This window comes from Pleurodeles waltl, chromosome 3_1 (genome assembly GCF_031143425.1).
Source record: "Pleurodeles waltl isolate 20211129_DDA chromosome 3_1, aPleWal1.hap1.20221129, whole genome shotgun sequence".
Taxonomy (NCBI): Eukaryota; Metazoa; Chordata; class Amphibia; order Caudata; family Salamandridae; genus Pleurodeles; species Pleurodeles waltl.
The window spans coordinates 107,336,379-107,352,470 of record NC_090440.1 but is presented as its reverse complement, the minus strand read 5'-3'; the positions used below and the strand labels follow the sequence as shown (position 1 = coordinate 107,352,470).

At 44.7% G+C, this 16,092-nt stretch overlaps 1 protein-coding gene across 1 annotated transcript in view; it reads right to left on the bottom strand.

Moving 5' to 3' along the window:
• The window catches only part of LOC138283338 (succinate receptor 1-like), a 69,517-nt gene that overhangs the window by 29,747 nt on the left and 23,678 nt on the right, over positions 1-16,092 (bottom strand). The gene's annotated exons all lie outside the window — the stretch shown is intronic.

The window sequence follows — 16,092 nt, the reverse complement described above, 5'->3', positions numbered from 1 at the left end:
GGGGGAGGAGGGGACAGCTGAGAGACGGTAGCAGAGGAGGAAAATGGCACGAAAAAAGGGGGGGTTGCGGGGCAGCAGTGGGGGGGAGAGAGGAGGGAGAGCGAGAGCGGAGTGAGAGAAGAAAGAAATGGGGAGGAGAAAGTGAAACGCAGAAAGTGAAAGACAAAAGGAACACAAAAGGGACAGGACACAGAAGGAAAAGCACACGAAGATCGAGACAGAGGCAAAAGAGGAAAAAAGGAGAAGAAAGGCAGAGGGCAGCCTAGTAGAAGAGCAGAGCTCTCCCACTAGACACCAGGGATGAGGCGCAGGCAGAACCCTGCGGGTGGAGGAGGACCTCGTACTCCTGACAGAGGTCAGAATTCAGAGAAACGAAGGGTTCTACTTGCCACGGGAGCTACGAGAAGGCAGAGCAGTTCACTGACGAGGTCAGTGATATTGCTCATCCTACTGCGTAGTGGCCGCCATTAATTAGGGGGGGGGAGAGGGCAAGTGGGAGGCGGGAGCGGGGAGGAAAACGGCACGAAAAAAGGAGGCGTGGCATGGGGGCAGCAGCAGCAGGGATACAGCATAAGAGAGAGGAGGGGGTGGGCCTCAGGGGCAGCAGCGGCTGGGCAGAGAGAAAGAGGGGAGAGTGAGAGAGAGCGAAGTGAGAGGAGAAAGAAACGGGGAGGAGAGAGCAAAACGCAGAAAGCGAAAGACAAAAGGAACACAAAGGCGACAGAACACACTGAAGGAAAAGCACACAAAGAGTGAGACAGAGGCAAAAGAGGAAAAAAGGAGAAGAGGGGCAGAGGGCAGCCTAGAAGAGCAGAGACACTAGACACCAAGGATGAGGCGCAGGCAGAAGCCTGCAGGTGGAGGAGGGCCTCAAATTCCTGACAGAGGTCAGAGTTCAGAGAAACAAAGGGCTCTACTTGCCGGTGGAGCTACGAGGAGGCAGAGCAGTTCACTGACAAGGTCAGTGATGTTGCTCCTTTGCGTAAATGAGTAATATCATTGAGTTCCCAATGCAAATGGAGTGGGAAGAGTCAATATCAGAATACCCATCTCCTGAAGCAGTAATTGATGGTGATTTGTGCTCCTCCCAGAGATTGGCTGTGACCTTTAGGGCCTGAGCCCGTTCCTCCCTGGCCTGCTCTGGTGTAGGACCCACGTGAGCTTGTGCGCCATTTGCATCATGGGACTCATAGTTTCTACGGCATTGGTGCAGAGGCCTCATAACGTCTCTGTTCCACCCAACTCCAGACATCCCCAGGTTTGGTGAAAAAATAACTCTGGCGTCCAAACATTACCTTGAACTTGGCTGGGAAAAACAGAGAGTATCAGAGCCTGACCTGTCTTAGCTTGTGTTCCACTCTCAGAAAAAAAGGCTCTGTGGTGTTGCACTGGGAAGATGGTATTCTGGGAAGATGAATACTTTTACATTATCATATTGTAGTGGAGGGCATTCTCTGGCTACTTGAAGGATCACATCCTGTCGTAGTTTGGACTCTTGCTCTGAGCAAGACTGCTGGTCTCAGGATGACAGTGCTTTCGTTTGTAGGTGACTAAGGGCCATATGTACGAAAGCTTTTTCCCATAGACACAGAATGGGTAAAACCCTTTTGTACATCTGGCCCTAAGTCTTTTCCTACAACTAGTTGTAACTGTTGTCCAAACCTTACCAGCTCACTAGCAGTACCTCACCAGAAACCCAATAGTAAAACGTGATTTGTAGCAGTCGCTTACGCATTGGAATCAAAGTAAGATTTCTCAGGGTTGTTGTGGTTAAACGGAAATTACCCTTTTCTCACAGATATATTATGTCTCATACAAACAAAGGCAATAACATAGATGCAGTGAAGTTATAATAGTTTTTATTCAACGTAACTGCAATTTGCGATAAGTTGCATGAACTGCAATGATTAGGATAATGAATATACCAAGCAACAGTATTGTGAAGAAGAGAGTCATTGTTATGAAGACCCCCACCATTTTCAAATCTATAAAAGAAATATATATGTATGTATAAAATGGAATATGCCCTAATACCCTAATGAGAATAGGCCTAACCTCCTACCTAAAGGAGAGCTGGGTTCGTTAAACCTAATCTGCCAAAGCCGTGTCCATGAGAGGAGCCCCCAACCCTCGTTACCTTGGAATGAGGTCTCTATCTCAGACTCCGCAGGGACACGAAGACTGGGTCAGCGCCAAGATGACTGCGGCATCGGTATCAGCGATGGTGGCGATGCCCTCTGGTCGGAATCCCTCTGATTATCTGTCTAAAGTGTGATGTATTTATACAGATCTACAAGGTCCCCTGACGTAGGTGTAATTCAAAACAATAGATAACAGGCATGCTTGGGATGACAATTAATATCAACAATCCCTCGAAAGTATAGAGAGGGAAAATCCCTAAGTGTGAACACCTACTGTTTATTTGTCTTTCGTGCTTGATCTTGACGCCTTGGTGCGGTGACACTGATAATAAAACTCATAACAAGTGGCCTAACTATAAACAAGGCCGCCATCTTAAAGGAAATAAATAATTAAATGGACTAAGACAGAGCATGCTAAGTAGGTTAAAAGTCACTAGGTGACGGGGGCACGAGTTTACAAGCCTACGGCTAAGCTAACTCCTGTTATCCCGTTAAAACAAACTAGGATTCACTACAATCCTTATCCCTGTAGTTCATTATGTAAGCTACTATTGGGCGTGGCGGTGCCCCCACCGGAGGGCATCATGCTTGGACCCTGAGAGCACATTAGACCAGGAAATGGGCGGTCAGTCGGCCTGGATCTACTTCCTTTGAGAGCCAAGTTTCCAAAAACTGGATGGGGTCAGACCCCTCTGCTCCCTCTGGGACACCCACAATATGGAGATTGTTACAGTGGCAGCGTCCTACTGAGTCCTCCACTCGGGCCCCTAATTTCTGTATGGAGGCATGCCTGTAAACTCCTGCTTAGCAAGGGAGACACGTTCAGCCAACTTCTTTTGATCTTCACGGTCTAATTCCAGGGCGGATGCAGTGGCAATCGAACCGAACTAGCATCCAGAATGCTGTCTAATTTAAGGTTGGTGGAGGGATTGGTCCGTAGGGCCACAGAAGCAGAAGTATCATGTCTATCCTGATGGCAGTGGAGCTCAGTGCCTTCTCTTTGTCCCATGTTGCAGAGCAAAGTCTCCAACAGGCATGCTCAGACTCTGTAGGCCAAAGAATAAAGGAGCGTTGTTAGACTTTCCATCCTTGGCGTGGTCTCCCTTAACTTTTTGCCTCTGTTTCCCACATTGTTGATGTGTTCTGGACTCTGATTTTGCTGTTTTTGTTACTCTGGGCACTTTACCACTGCTAACCAGTGCTAAAGTGCAAGTGCTCCTTTACAAAATGTGTATGTAATTGGCTTATCCATGATTGGCATATTTGATTTATTAGTAAGACCCTTGTACAGCGCACTAGAGGTGCCAGGGCCTGTAAATCAAATGCTACTAGTGGGCCTGCAGCACTGGTTGTGCCACCTACACAAGTAGCTCTGTAATCATGTCTCAGACCTGCCACTGCAGTGTCTGTGTAGGCAGTTTTAACTGTAAATTCGACTTGACAAGTGTACCAACTTGCCAGGCCTAAACCTTCCCTTTTCTTACATGTAAGGCACCCATAAGGGAAGCGCTAGGTAGCCGCAAGAGCAGGGTGCAGTGTATGGTTAAGGTAGGACATATAGGGCCTGATTACAACTTTGGAGGACGGTGTTAAACCGTCCCAAAAGTGGCGGATATACCACCTACCGTATTACGAGTCCATTATTTCCTATGGAACTCGTAATACGGTAGGTGGTATATCCGTCACTTTTGGGACGGTTTAACACCGTCCTCCAAAGTTGTAATCAGGCCCATAGTAATGTGTTTTATATGTCCTAAAAGTGAAATATTGCTAAATTTGTTTTTCACTGCTGCTTTGCCTGTTCCTCTCATAGGTTAACATGGAGGCTACGTTTAAATTTGATTAAAGTGTAGATTCCCTTTGAGAGTGGATAGATATCTGGAGTTTGGGGTCTCTGAGCTCACAATTTAAAAATACATCTTTTAATAAAGTTGATTTTAAGATTGTGTGTTTGAAAATGCCACTTTTAGAAAGTGGGCATTGTCTTGCTTATACCATTTTTATGCCTCTGTCTGTTTGTGGATTCCCTGTCTGGGTCAGTTTGACAGTTGGGCTGGTGGCACCTCACACTAGACAGTGACACAGACGGAGCTGGGGTGATGTCTGCCTTTCCCGATGAGCCATCTGTGCTAGGAGGGAGGAAAGGAGTGGTCACTCACACTGAAGGGGCTGTGCCTGCCCTCACACAATGCAGCCTCCAACCCCCCTGGTGAGTGTCCGGGGCCTGGCCTGGGCAAGGCAGGATTTCACAATCAAGAGAGACTTCGCTTTGAAGTAGGCCTTCTTCAAAGGAGAAATTGGGTATAAGAAGGGCACCAAACCCAGACTTTGAGAACACTTCTGGAAACCAAGAGGAACCTCTGCCTGGTGAAGAGCTGAAGAGCTGAAGAAGAAGTGCTGCCCTGCCTGTGACTGTGCTTTGTGGAGCTATCCTGTAGTTGCTGGTTCTGCCTGTGCTAGAGGACAAAGACTGGACTTTGTGTTGCCTTCCTGCATGTGAAGATCTCCAAGGGCTTGATTTTGAGCTGGCTTCCTGTTGTTTGAAGTCTCATAGGCAGCAAATACTTCTCTCTGCCAGCACCTGGAGTCTCTGGAAAGACTCCTACCCTGCCAAGTGGTGCCCATCCAGTTCCTGGGACCCTGAAAGGAGAAGCTGGCAGCCCAAGAGTGAGAAATCCCGCACAGAACGCTCTGCGGGGAAAAGATCGACGTGACTCCGATCTGTGGCTGAAAAATCGACGCGCCGCCGGCATCGCAGCTGAAAATTGACACTCGCCTACAATGCGACCCGAAGATCGACTCCCAGGGATGGAGAAAAGATGCACAGAAGCTGGTGAGATCACAACCCGCACTGCATGGTTTTCAGATCATTGTGCAGCTGAATTTCCAACGCAAACACCACTGGGTGTGTAAAAACGACGCAAGGCTTGCCCGGACCCGAGAGTGCTGACCGGATCAACTTATCGCTCTCCTGCGGAGAGAACAAATGACGCACGCCGACCCGACTAAAGGAGAAACAGCGCAAGGTCTCGCTTGTGAGTGATATTGACGCATCGCAGGCCCTTTTTGACGCACACTCGCCCGTGCGGGGTTATTTTGACATGCACCAGGTGCATTTTCACGCTAGCAGCGCTAGCGTAGTGTTTAAAACTACATGTAGACTCTTTTTGCTTTTTAATTGGTAACTCGACTTGTACTGTGGATTTTTGTCATTTTGGTCTTGTTTTGTTTGGATAAAAATTCTCTATTTTTCTAAACCTGTGTTGTGTCATTTTATAGTGTTTTCATTAAGTTACTGTGTATTCACCTTACACCTAGCACTCTGAAGTTAAGCCTACTGCTCGTGCCAAGCTACCAAGGGGGTAAGCAGGGGTTAGCTGAGGGTGATTCTATTTTACCTTGACTAGAGTGAGGGTCCTTGCTTGGACAGGGGATAACCTGACTGCCAACCAAAGACCTAACTTCTAACAAGCATGATGAATGATTTGTGTGAACCTGCTAGACCCCCGTTTAACAGGTTGCGGGACAGCACAGGCCGTAGCACTCGGGATGGACAGCCAGGCAACAGTGGGTTGTTGCCTCTCTCCACATAATCTTGGTAGGCCAATTTGCCAAGCAGTCCACCCCAGATGTGCCCCAGATGTGCCTCACCCCAGAGGTGCCTCAGTTTAGGGTAATATCTCTCCAGACCGCTGAAGATATGAGCTACAGGTACAGGACCCGCCTCTTCCCTGGTCCTTGCACCAGAGGCGCACGAGCAGTCCTGGGGTTGTCTTCTCTGCACTGCCCTGAGCCCCGCGATTACCAGCACGAATTTAGGGAGGGGTCACCATATCATCAGTAGGGCTCAGGTATCAGGGTAACAGGGGTCCATCAGCCCCAGTTCCAGCACAGCATCCACCAAGTCTCAGTATGTCTTCCCACCTAAGGGCAGCATAGCCAGAACAGCCAAAGGGGAAAAAAGAAGAGGGAGAGAAGACAAAAGAGAGAGGGGGGACGGAAGGCCCCAGTCTAAATCACAGTCCTGGCCTCCAAGTCAGCCCTCTGCATACCAGAGCATTCTGTAGCACATCATAGGGCTGTGTGCTTGATGCTTTCCCCCATGTGCCAAGGCCTTATTTGTAGAGCTCCCTTAAAGAGGGCAGGGGGATGTAGAAGCGGGAGGAGAATCAGTTTGTGGGCCAGCTGCCTACCACTCACTGCACTCCATCGCTGTATGTTCATCCAAGCTCCTGGCCTCCAGGACCTTGTTTTTGTTACCCCCAACACAAGCTGCCAGAGCCACCTCAGTCCCCCCAACTTTGCAGGGGCCACAGCACCTTCTCAGTGACCACTCTGTGTGGCTGAGGACACCAGGCCAGTACCTCCTCTTTCTGTTGTCTCCCGATTGTCCCCCCATCACTGCTTGAAGGGAGCCCAGCTGAGGTCTGTGCCACGTTGCAGGCCTGGGGCCCATGCACACTCGTCTGGCCCATGCCGGGTTTATATGGGCACCAATTTGATTGATTTGCGGCTCAATCAGTTCCCTGTCCCCTTTGATCACAGAGTCCATGCCAGTGGGCTATGCAAAGGGCAGATGGCGGTAGGTGTATTCGGAAGGCGGGTCGCCCTCTCAGGGCTTTCCATCTTGCAACGTCTGGCCATAACCCAGGATAGAATTCTGATTGGCCAGGGTTAGGGCTAGGGTTTTTACTTAATTCCTACAAACACACACTTTCTGTTCATACAAAACACCATCTCTAAACCTATACTCAACCCTCTCTCATATCAAACACCAACACCATCCACCTCTTTCTATGAAAAACACACAAACAATCCTTACACCCAGCTCCAGCACACATATTACCTCTTCCTGCTATCAAATCAAACACAAACACTCATTATCTGTATCTATCTCCTCTCACACGCCACATATACTCTCCTCCAAAGCATATTGCCACCCCCTTTATCACTCAACGTCCACTCACAATACTTTACATCCAAATCCTTCACAGAAATTTACTATATCACTCCCCCACAGGGAGTCTCAGCCAAGGCTAAGGGAGAAGAGGACAATTGCAGCTGTCTGTTCGGGCCTGTTCAGGCCAGATCATGCTTGTGGCCCTTTTCACAATTCACCAGTCACCACCTTAACCTAAATAACACACGTTCAGCAAATGCATACTACTTATTTACAACCAGAAAACCCTAACCATACTTCAATGTTTCAATAACCACTACAAAACCCCACAAAACACATCTATACACCCTCCTACCCCAACTGCCACACAATAGCATCTTCATTGTCACACAAAACACCACTCTGTCCTATATCACTATAAAATCCACACATCACCAACATAACACAAACCCACACTATACTTAACCTTAATCTCTACAAACACACACTTCCTGTTCATACAAAACACCAGCTCTACACTCTACCTATTCCTGCCAGACCCCTTTACATTGCCACCTAACCTATACTTAACCCTCTTTCATTTCAACCACCAACACATCCACATCTTTCTATTAAAAACGTACAACCAAAACAATCTTTACATTCCACTCCACCACACATATTACCTCTTTGTGCTACCAAATCTAACACTAACACTCATAATCCCTATCCATCCCTTCTCACACACCACATATACCGTCCTCCAAGTCATATCACCGCCCCTTTACCACTCAATGTCCACTCACTAACAATACTTTACTTCCAAATCCTTCAAAGAAATTCACTACATCAATACCTCATCCCACTACCCCACAAAAACAAACATAAAGCACACACCAGCACATCGAAATATTACACACACAACTTCATTCTATATTCCATCACAAAACAGGAAAAAAGCCCACTACCACCCTCATGACTACAAAATAATACAAATCCTAAACCATCTTTGCTCCCAAGTCTTCTATCTTCACCAATACCCCCACAAACACCCCAACACAACAACATTTATCAACCTGCCTCTCATACATTGCACAATTTAGAGCCTTAAAACATGACCCACATGGTCCACCACCACCCCTAAACCATTCACCTAATATCCTGAACAAACATAAATAAAACAAAAATAAAATAACATTCTTCACAACTTTGCATCTCCATGCCTATTACACAAGGCTATGCTACAAAAATAACACAGCCCAACACCTCATTTTCAATCACCATCTCCACCACCTACATGAAGACCCAGCAAAATGCCTTCTAAACCTTCTGGATGAGAATTACAATACAGACAAACAACATTATGGTTATCTTCATACAGTTAATACCAACACTAATAATACATTTACTTACACAGTACTACTAACTCATCAAGCAAAAAAGACACACCACTACCAAAACACAGTCTCTGGACTGCCCACTTATAAATGCTTGATCACTGTCTAAAAGCAAGCACTACATCTCCGACCACCTCACTGACACACAACCTGGCTTCCTCTTCATAAGTGAATCATGTTTAGGGGATGATATGGCTCCAGTGTTGCATGAACAAATTCCCCAGGCTATAAAAACTGTCATGCAAAATTACATAGGCAAAAAAGGAGGAGGACTAGCTGTTGTAGTCAAGGAAACAATACATCTCACCAAAGCTGACAACATTTCCATACACGGTTGTGAGGCCATTATGACCAGATGCAACCCTCTCACAACTTCCTCCTGTAACTTCCTCCTTCTTTACATACCACCATCTAGCAGTCCAACATCCCCAGATGCATTTCTAGACACAGTTTCAAACCTTATGATACTACACATCAACTTATGCACCTTTGGGAATGTAAATATATGGTTTGACAAATCCAATATGCCAAATGCAAGAATGATCATCACTGGCCTAGACACAATAAACATCAAAACATCCACAAACCCACACACATCACTGGATACATCTTAGATATCATCTCTGCAAATCCAGAACTAGTTACCTTTCAAAGGATTACTCCAGTCACATGGTCAGACCACCATCTGGTAGCTTTCTAACTAACTCAAAACACTACTGATCAACATACCTAAGGCCAGCATACATGCATCCACCAATTGAACATGGAACATACTGAATTTAAAACACCTAGAAACACAACTAACTTCCAACCCAGTTCTAGACACAATTAATTCAGTTCCAAAACTTTATGAGTGGATCCAGGAAGCAATTAAAATCCTAATACCACTAAGAACAATGAAACAGAACAAAAGAAACAAAACACCTTGGAGGAAGGCAGAACTAAAAAAGATAAAACAACAAACTGTAAAGCTGCAACTCATCTGGGTCAAAACAAATAGCAATCAATACAAACGTCACTGACACAAACAACAGAATATACAAGTCAATAATCAATAAAGGTAAAAAAGTAGTATGCAGACAGAATTCAAATAAAGAATTTTATAAAATTCTCACAGAATTTCACAAAGTGCACAGAAGGAATTAATCCCATGACTCAAGATATTAAGAACAAACTGTCAAATCATTACACAATCAAAGCAGACATGTTGGACTCCTATTTAAAACAAAGGAAAACTACCATCACCAACCCTTTCCAACACTCTCCTCTAACAGTAGGATAGTCCATTCTGTGCATTTGTTCAAAGAACTATCACAAAGTGAATTTAGGTATCTGGTCAAAGCGAGCAGGCCAGCCAGCAGCCCTTCGGACCCTTCCTCACCACAATCCACATGAACATAACCATCTCTGCTGCCACACCAGTAAAAAAAATCATCAATAATTCCTTAACTACAGGAAACTTTCTAGAAGACTTAAAAAGCCAAACATATGCCCATTGTTAAAGAAAACAAACCTGGACCCACATGCACCAAACAGCTACAGACCGATTACAACTGTACTTTTCCTGGGCAAGAGCAGCATTTGCCAAGACGTCACAGTTAATTGAAGATGACTCTATACTTTACGACTTCCAAATAGGATTCTGTCCAAGGAGAGGTTCAGAATCTGCCCCCATTGGCATCTGGAATGACCTTATAAACACAGCAAACTGAAATGGTTTTTTGCACTACTTCTCTTGGACCTTTTAGCTGCCTTCGACACAGTTGACCATGAAACACTATCAATGAATTTAAACTCACATTCAATTGAATGCTTCCTAAACTGAAATACTCATAGGAGATGATAGGAAAAATTATGATCCACTCTGAGCCTGAAGGTCTGAGACCACCTCCTAAAGTGTCTAAGGAAGTAAGAAACTTTGTAACCATGGACTCCAAATTATCAATGAATGCCCAAGTGAACAAGTTAGCAAAATCAAGCTTCATTACTGTGAACATTATGTGATGCATCTTCCCCGAGCAAGGTTTTCCACAACAGGTCCAAGCAACTATCTCCCTTGTACACTCTGAACTTGATTATGTCAAGGCCTCTACCATGAATCATCTTTATCAACTATGAAAAAACTACAAAAAATTCAGAACCCTGCTGTCAGACTACTCCTACATGTAAAGCCACAGGACTACATCTCCCCTCCCTTTATTGGTTACCAGTTGCCTGACGATCCGCCTTCAAGCTGCTTTATGTCACCCACAAAGCAATACATGGAACAGGACCACTTTTTATCAGGAATAAAATCACAAAATACATACAACAAAGGAACCTCCACTCAAGATTGACACCCCGACTCAAAATCCCAACAGACAAGAAAAAAACTTGGGGAATGTGCATCTTTCTTTGCTTAAGTGGCCAAACTATGGAATGCATTGCCCTCAAACATAAGAACCATGGATAACTATCTTATCCTCAGAAGGCTACTTGAGTTGGCTCTGACCTACATGACCACCACTCCCTAACATAGATGAGGGGCAAATGCCTGTAATTATGTATCATTTGATACATTTATTCATTATTTTATGCTTAACGTGCATATAGGTCACTGCATAGTTTTCATATACGTTATTTGATTGTATGATTATGAGGCTCGTAATTTTATTTATCACCTTATATAAATATGATCATAACAACTGTATCTATAAGTATTTCAATATTGAACTGTACACAAATAAATTTGCTTTTTTCACAGAGCAACCCCTGAAAGTCTGAATTTCTAACTATTCTCTAAACTTAAATATATTGAATTTTATGCAATACAATTTTCTATCTCTTTTGTTAATTAGCTTACAAATGTGTATCCCTTTTTATGTGGTTATGTATCTATATATTGACATTATCCTCTACCTACACTCTCTGACTCAACCCAAACCTCATTCTATTACTATGATCTCCATAATATCCTTTCTTGACTTCCCCCCTCTATCCCTCCCTGAATCATCAGAAACCTCATTCTAATACTATGATCTCCCATATAACCCTTTCCCGATGTTCCATTCCCCTGCTTGACTAACCCCAAACCTCATTTTACTACAATGATCTTCCTAATATCCCTTTCTAGATTATTTCTCTCCTCTAAACCTAATTTATCCTATTCAATCAAACTAACAAACGTACATGTATAACATGTCAAGCCCTCAAATTAACTTGTTTTTCCCTATACTAATACACCACTAATCCTTGGGTTCCAATATAGCGTGCTATTCACCGAAAATCACTTAAATGCCTTGTCAGGAGTAGTAAGTGCTATATAAATACAATTACAATTAAATTATAGTCAACAATAAGCAATAATACTGGATTAGCCACTAACCGTCAGCTCTGGAGCAGCATGCTGCTACACATTCAGCGCTTCAACGCCTTGTCAGGAGTAGTAAATGCTAAATAAATAAAATTATAATACAATTCAGTGATAGGTACAGCTAGTGTTAAGGGGTGACACCTGGCACCTCCCTAATGAATGGGGTATAGGTTCCCAGGAACAAACCTGCCTACATTTTCAGCAGTTCCTGTTTGCTCTACTTATTATAGTCCCACCGTGCACCTTGCTCTTAAAATCCAAAATGGGGAAAACCTTTCTCCCTTGTGCAGGGCCTGTGTGGCCATCCAGAAGTGTGATAAGGGAAATTAGTAACTCTTTCTTTTGTGGTTGCATAAAACTGGGTCTGAGGGTATCTTCCCTCCCAATGGGGTTGAAGCCAGCCTAACTGGAGTAACAGATTTTGCCTTCCACAGTCTCACCTTGCATTTACTTGTAAAAGGGCAAACCCTTTACAGGTTAATGAGGTGCCAGGGTTCACCCTAACTGGTCTTCCTGCAAAGGTTTTGCAGCTTTTGATCACTTTGCACATCTCATTATTAATCATTAAGGTCAAGCACTGATACGGCTGCTGCTAGCAGGCTAATGGAACTTCAGGCAGGGAAAATGTAATTTTGTAAAAGTTAACTTTTATTGACATACCCTGAAGATGGCAACTGGAGTGTAATGAATCCTTGTCACTCCAGTCCTCATCCTTTTAGTGATATTCTACTGGGGGCCAAGGTTGCTGAGTAACCTGGCGGGAGGTGTCAGAGGAGCCCCTGGTCATAGTGGAGGGGTCTTAGGGAGACAGCAGCCCATGGCTAAAGCGATGTATGTAGTGACCAGGGCCCCGTCTGGTAAGCTTGCGAAAATAAATGGTGGCTGAGACCCACATGGCCTGGTTCCTGTAGGCCCTGTCCACGAGAGGGAATGTGGAGGCTGCAAAATATTGAAAAGAGCTGAGGGAGTCCATTGAGATGAGGCCAACCCAGAGGAGAACAGGGTCAATAACTCTACCAAGAGAGAATGATCTGGGGGACCTTTGTAACTGGGTGTATTGGGACCACAGGTGGCTTTTGCGTGGCACGCTGAATGAACAGCGGGAGCAACAGTGCTTAATTTGAAAATAAAAACGTGCCGGTGCCCAAAGCCCTCCTCTTAAACATGCGGCTGCTGCAACTAAATGTGCTAAAACGGAATACTGAGGCAGTGTAATCCTGAAGCCATCTTTGGCCTCTTCAATCCATTTAAAGTCACTCCCAGCACCTTCAGCTCACTCTTGCAGCTTTCTGCTTTCTCCCATTGTGACGCTTTCTCGTTTATCTCTTCCTCCGTTCGCAGTAAATGCTTGAGGCAGAAAAATAAGTGCCAGCCCTAAAAAATAGGTGGCGGTGCCGCGCACCGGAAACAACAAGCACAAATTAAGCACTGGGGAGCAACCATCTCAGTCCCCTCTTACATTGGAGCGCAGGCATTGTGTACTGCATGTCAAGAGGGTTGGCCCCTAAGCAGGCATGGGAAAGAAAACAAAAGAGGTGGTATGAATATGTATGTGCTGCTCAGCCCTTACTTATGTGACTTCTCAATTATAGAGAGGACATTGGCCCTGAAGAAAAGCGAGGCACAGAGCGAGAAGCAGAACTGTAGAGGCCATCCACGGAGGGATGGGTGCCTCTCTGAAACAGGGCAATTGAAGTGTGCTGTTAGTGTGGTGTAGGCCCAATGGGATGACCTGCTTTTGAACACTGCGGTTGAGCCTTCAGCATGCCTGGCACATGAAACTGTTCCTGCAAGGAAGGATTAAGCTATATTGGCAGCCTACATATTTCCCTGCCACCTCACAGAATTAACCAACAAAATAAAATAGACTATTAGTTATTGAGGTCTCAGCCAAATACTTTACAGTTTCTGATATTTTGGCCACAAAACACACAGGAACTTTGACAAAAGAAGAGCTGAAGACTTACCCTGCTGAATCAAAAGCAAGCATTGATAAATTACTTTTAGAAATTGCGGCCTCATTTAGGAGGTTTTGGAACAGGCTGCGCCACATGAATTCTTGGTGCATCAAAAGAAAAGGGCAGGGTTTCGTTGTTTATATGAGATACGACGTACTCCTGTCCTTTTCCCCTGCTCTGGCCACAATGGGCTGCCATGCACCAATGCAGGCACCCTTGTCCCACTGTGCAAAGGTGTCTGCTTTGAAGGAATGACTATTTTTGTGCAGGAAGACACACCTTCCGTCACAAAAGCAATCATGTGAGGACTTTTCCTCCATAGAAAAGGGAAACATTAGGATATATAAAGGTATTTCACACCTCCCTTGTGCCTCTCTTTGGGAGGCGTATGCTTTTGACACATTTCAAGGTTTACAAAATCTTGTAAATATGGGAATGCGTCAAAATCCATGGGTGTTGTGTGAGAACACCCACCACAACACCCATAAATACTTCTTTGCTGTAAGGTAAGGCATCGCAGCAACCTGTGCTGCGTTACCTTACTCCATATCTAGAAGGCCACAAAAAGCCACGCAAAGTGGCTTTGCGTGGCCTTCTAGATATAGGTTTGTAGCATGTGCCACTGGTGTGTCAAAAAAAGTGATGCAGTGGCAGCACAAGCCACTTTTAAATGAGGCCCTTGGCCTCGAGTTGGCAGAGGTATGCACCTTGTCCAAGTAGGGACCACAATCCTAGTCAGGGTAAGTCAAATACACAACCTAATTTAACCTGTGCTCACCCTCTTGTAGCTTGGCACAGAACAGTCAGGCTTAACTTAAGAGGCAATGTGTAAAGTATTTGTGCAACTGCCGATTACAGTAACAGAGAGAAAGACACCACAAAAGACACCACACCATTGTAGAACAATAGAGAATATTTATCTCAGTAAAACAAGACCAAAACTCCAAAATCCAATCAGTAGAAGTCAGGATATGAATTTTAAAAGAGTAAATGTAAAAACAGTGCTTAGAAGTTACCAGTAGTTAAAAGATTGCTTGAGGCAGTGAGAGAATGGTGCAAATCCAAAGTTCAGGACGACTGCGATGGAGGAAAGGCCAGCTACAGAACCCACACAGGGTCCGCTGAAACAGTACCCTGGATGGAGGAAGCATCAACATCGAGGAGCAAATGCAAAGGCAATACATATTTTCCACTCACTCATTGTAGATCCTCACAGTCGGGTCCTGCGTTGAACTTCGTTGAGATGAATGCGTCAACGAGCAGCATAGAGCATCATCGTCGAGCCAACGAGGCTGTGGATACACTGTCATCAAGCAGACTCTGCATCAGTGTCAGAGGAGCAATGCGCAGATTTTTCAGTCAAGTCGTAGCACCGTGTTTTGCAAAAAACAGCTGTAGAAACCACTTCTGAGGCCCAGGATTGGAGGTGAGGAAGGCTCCAAGGATGCCTTTGAAGATCACAAGGTCCCTGACTTTTCTTTCTTGGCTCCATACACTCTACAGGGGGTTATGCAGCCCTATGTAGGAGGAGAGGCACAGCCTTATTCAGGTTTAAGTGTCAGTTCTTTCCTCCTGTCTAGCCCAGGAAGACCCATTAGCCTGGTAATGGGCCATCAGGATGCAAATGTCACACTCCAGCTCCCTTTGTGTGTGACTGTCTAGAGGGAATGCACAAAGCCCAGCTGTCATCCACCCCAGATATGTATCCAGAGATAGACGGAGGCACAGAATAGTTAAAGTAAGAAAATGTCAACTTTCTAAAAGTGGTATTTTCAGAGTTATAATTTAAAATACGACTTCACCATAAGTTGTGATTTTAAATTGGTTGTCCAGAGATACCAAACTGCACATTTCTATTTTGTCCCAATTAGAAACTATACGTAAAAGATGTTTTAAGGCAATCACAATGTTAACCTATGAGAGAGATAGGACTTGAACTAGTGAAAAACAAATTTAACAGTTTTTCACTACCAGGATATGTTAAACTTAAAAGTACATCTCCAAATTTTAAATATTAAATACACTGCACCCTGCCATTGGGGCTTACTAGGGCCTGCCTTTGGGGTAACGTATGTGTAACGTATGTGTAATCAAAAGGAAGAGTTGGGTCTGGAAAATGGGTGGACTTGCCAGGTTGAAATGGCAGTTTAAAGCTGCGCACACAGGCTCTGCATTGGCAGGCCAGAGACTTATTTACAGGGCTACAATCAGGTGTCACAATCAGTGATGCAGGCCCACTGGTATCATTTCATTTACAGGCTCTGGGCATATGTAGTGTGCTTTACTACGGATTTGCAAGTAAATTAAATATACCAATTGTGGTTAAGATAATATTGGCATGTTTAGAGTACAGAGCACCTGCACT